Source organism: Pteropus vampyrus, unplaced genomic scaffold (genome assembly GCF_000151845.1).
Source record: "Pteropus vampyrus isolate Shadow unplaced genomic scaffold, Pvam_2.0 Scaffold297, whole genome shotgun sequence".
In the NCBI taxonomy this organism is placed as follows: Eukaryota; Metazoa; Chordata; class Mammalia; order Chiroptera; family Pteropodidae; genus Pteropus; species Pteropus vampyrus.
In genome coordinates, this window is record NW_011889078.1 from 208986 (window position 1) to 213530 (window position 4545).

The 4545-nt window shown below is 34.9% G+C and overlaps 1 pseudogene; it reads left to right on the forward strand.

The window, feature by feature from the left end:
- The first annotated feature begins 4209 nt into the window (after positions 1–4209).
- Positions 4210–4328, forward strand: LOC111730010 (annotated as a pseudogene).
- The last annotated feature ends 217 nt before the right edge of the window (positions 4329–4545 follow it).

The window sequence follows — 4545 nt, forward strand, 5'->3', positions numbered from 1 at the left end:
TGTAGTTATATGTAAATTTATTCTTATAAATATGCAAGGTTTCTTTCTCACATGGGTATTTGCTTAAGGATCACTCTGATAAATGCAAACAAGACTCATATTATTTATTAGAAGATTGCTGAGATATATAACAGTAATTGTCATACCATTCTGTAGAATTCACTTCCAGAATCTGCTGTTGTTCCTATTGACTGATAATGCACAGCAAAAATTGCTACATTTAAAAATCCTGTTGAGATATTAAAATATCTAAGTTTTTATTTTCTTCAGATGCATAAATCGTTTTTTATATGCATGTTGTTATTTACCAAGTCAATCTGGCTTTCAAATAAGGCAAAAGCTCTAGTTTGTACAGTACGATTTCTGAAGATATCTTCATATCAGTGTTAATCTAATAATAGATAGAAGAATAAAAATTAATAAGGGAAAGTTGATCTGTGGAAATTTATATATAAAATATGATTTATTATAGGAGGGATGTTCCAATTCTGGCTGTATTTTTCTAAGATGAAGTTTGAGGTACAAATAACATTAGTATCCTCTTCACAAGATACAGACTACTTTTTCCTCTTATAAGCTAAATAGCAGGACTTCCACAGGAAAATTAAAAAATATAAAGCTTGAGTTCAATTTTCTTAAATTAATATAACAACCACTTATTGAAAATCTTCTATTTCATTAGCATTATTCAGATACTTTGGGAAGCACATGAATGGATAGATGCATAAAGTCATAAAGATAAACAATAAAGTCATTTTACAATGCTTGCTTAGTATTTTGGGCCAATTTCAGAAGAATGGTGGCTTGGTTTCAGCTACAATAAAGGTTCATTGCTTATTTCCTAATTTTTTGTGCATCAAAATGTTTAATTATTCAAGAGATGTTTTTGTTTTCAGAGTAAAACTCAAGAAAAGGCATGACAGGCTCCTTGAGTGATACTGAGATATAGTCATAAAGACTTTCTTTGAATGATTTAAATTCCGAGATATGGTCAGAAAATGTTAGGAGATTAAATATACCTCAAGACATATAAATCATGTGTTGCTAAATTCTCTAGGATAGACACACTGGCTCCCTTTTCCTCTATTTTATGGCAGGATGTTACGTTGGAATAATCAGGTATCATGTTAACACTTGACTGCATGGTTGGCACCATCTCTTCATGTCAAATGGGTCTTATGATACCTAGAATCAGAGTTCTCTTCAGGGTAGTACGATGGTTGCAATTCCTTCAGACCCACCCTCTGGCTAAGTGTTTTGTCAGGCAAATAGCCACCAGGGAGGGTGAGAAAACTGTTTAGGCATTTTGACCTAGGAGGACTCATAACTTTGGAATATCTATAAATCTTTTTCAATTATCAGGCAAATGAGACTGCTTTGCTCTCTATTTCAGGTTACTAAACTTGTATGTTGCCTTTATATGAGTTATTTATTTCAACACAATTATTTTATACCTGATTTGTATTTGTATATTAGTGTAGATGGCACCAACATCTTGGGCTCAGCCCTACTCCTGAATGGATATCTGCCCCACTTTGATTGGGGTCTGACACTACACCATAATTTGCACCTTCTGGGCATCCCTCCACTCTATCTAGACACCCTAAGCTGGGCTACCACAGCCCTGACCCTTCACCCTTAGACCTACTTAATGGCTTTTAGAATGAAATTTTTAGAGAAGAAAGGAAAGGAAAAAAACAAGAAATAGCTTTTTGTTGTCTTGTTTCTACATATTAAATTCAGAAAAATTTTAAAAAATGGATCCTGTTAAGGGCAAGTCTCCAGGAGGCATACATGCTTTGATCTGTTCCACTACTATAGTTTTATACACAAACAAAACAATGAGCAGAGTTGGAATATACTTACAAGACAATAGTACCTTTAGTTTCAGTCTCAGGTTAGACTAAAGAGAAGCAGATAGAGTGAGGAGGCTTCTTTCAATTAGATTACCCTTATGATTAGAGGGCACCCAAAAATAAATACAAGATCTAACTTATCAATAGAAAATGCCCATACTAGGATTATTCACTTCTAATGGCCTAAGTCTTAAGATCCAGATAAAGTCTAAATAGCACTAGATTCTTCAGATCCCACATATAAGAATAAAACATATGTTAATGATTTTAGATAAGGTAAATAGTACTTGAAAATATCTGATAGTAAGTAGAAATATTAAAATAATCTTCCAAGTACATAGTAATTTTTTTTATTTTTAATGCTTCCTTTAAATGCCCTGCATTTCTAGTGAATCCTCATATAGATGTCGTCTTTAGTTAATTGAACATTCACTGAATTTTTGCTATGTGTTAATTGGGTAGGTAAGTTCGGTGTAATGTAATAAGTGCTACCATTCAGATGAGGGCAGGATTGGATGTGCATACAATCATCCCCTCATGGTATCGTCACAGGAACCTCTCTGGAGCCTATATCTGAACACCACATTGAGGGATGAGTCAAGTAAAGATAGGGCATTGGGTCAGGAGCTGTGACAACTCAGAGGCTTGAGAAAACATGTTTGCAGAATCATAAGTCATTTCATTGATTGGATCTTAGTATTTAAGGTGGGGGTGTTATGAAAGGCAGTATTCTAAAGATGTTCCCTCAAGATTTGTGTACCTCGATTCTTCAATCAAGCACTGATCTAGATGCTGCCTAAAGGGACTTTGTAGTTGTAATTATGTTCCTGAAAATGGAGACATTATCTTGGAATATTTGGTAGGACAAATCTAATCACTTGAGCATTGAAAGCAGGGAATCTATTCAGCTAGAGTCAGAGAGATGCAGCTAAGCAATGAGGCAGAAGGGAAAGTGAGAGATTTGATATATGAGAAGTAGCTGATCTGCTGTTGATAGCTTTGAAGAAGAGAGACAACAGCTAGGGAATGTAGATGTCCTCTAGAAGCTGAAAATGACCCTGGCTGAAGGCCATCAAGAAAACGAGGACCTCAACTCTATAGATGCAAGGAACTGAATTCAGCCAATAATTTGAATGAGATTAAAGCCAATTCTTTTCAGAACCTCCTGACAAGAGCCCAACTAGCCAAGACTTATTTTTGTCCTTGTGAAACCATGGGTAGAGAGACCAGCCTAGACAATCCAGACTTCTAACCTATAGAACTGTGAAATTGTAAATTGATGTGATTTTAAGATGTTATTGCAGTAATTTTTTAAGGCAGCAATAGAAAACTAATACAGGGGTAATCATGAAAGATAAGCCTAGAAGCAGACTGGGTATGATATGTCCACCAGGGGACATCTGGCAATAACTAGGGACATTTTTAGTTGTCACACTGGAACAGGGGGCGAGGGGTGGGGAGATGGCAGGTGTTTGCTACTGGCATTTAATAGGTAGAGGCCAAGGATGCTGATAAAATTGTATAATGCACAGAACAGCCCCTACAACAAAGTATTATGTTACCCAAAATATCAAGTTTCCAGGGTGTGAAATCCTAGACGAGAAGTAGGCGAGCATTGGCTGCATCATTCAAGGTCTTATATGTCTCGATCCTAAGGCATTTGAATTTTATCTTTAAGGCTGTGAATGATCATGGAACCTTGTTTTATGCTCTTTTCTTCCCCTAGCTGGATGGAAAATAAGTAATATTTCTTTTGTTAGAAAAAAGGCGTAAGCAGGATAGAGGTAATTATTAGAAGCAGTTCTATTATTTAGCAAACATTAACTGAAGAAGTAGTTAATACATTAAATCATGTCAACCTTCTTTTTACTGGTCTAACAAAAATAATCATATGTCTGTGCAAGTGGCCATTTAAAAAGTAATAATAATGGCAAAAAAAAATGACTTACAATGATGAGTCATTCTTAAAACTGAAAGCCTAATGATATTTTTGAAAATTATTTTGAAAAAAACACCAGAAGGAAGTGGTCACCTAACCAATTTCCTGAATCTTCATCTTTGTGAGGATGGCTGATGATATTAGTGGTTTTTTTACTCACAGAAAACCCTCTGTTTGGTTAGTTTGCTGTATAATTAGGCTATTGAACACTAACTTCTTTTAAATTTGTCTTAATCTCTCCTGTTTTTTGTTTTGTTTTGTTTTGTTGTTTTAATAAATAGGAGCACAAATGCTGGATCTTAAGGTTAAAACTATGTTTACATTTCTCAAAAACTTCTAAACCATTTTCTATAGTTACTGTACTATTTTGCATTCACCAGCAATGAACTTTTTACTTTAAAAAAAATTGTATCAGTCTACGGCCATGTTACCCTGAACATGCCCCATCTCATCCAATCTCGGAAGCTAAGCAGGGTCAGGCCTGGTTAGTACTTGGACAGGGGACCACCTAGGAAGACCGGGTGCTGTAGGCGGAAAAAAAAATTATCTAAAACTTGCATTCCCTGGAAAAGACTAAGACTTTGTTGATTCTCTATATAACTTAAAAAGTCAGGAGTAAAAGATAAGGTCTCTCTTATCCCTTAATCAACTCTGAAAAGAAATTGACATATTTCATGTTAATAAGAATGATCAATAAGAATAATTTCAAAGTTCAGGTTCTATTGATTTTTGCTCCTATTCTTGAAATTT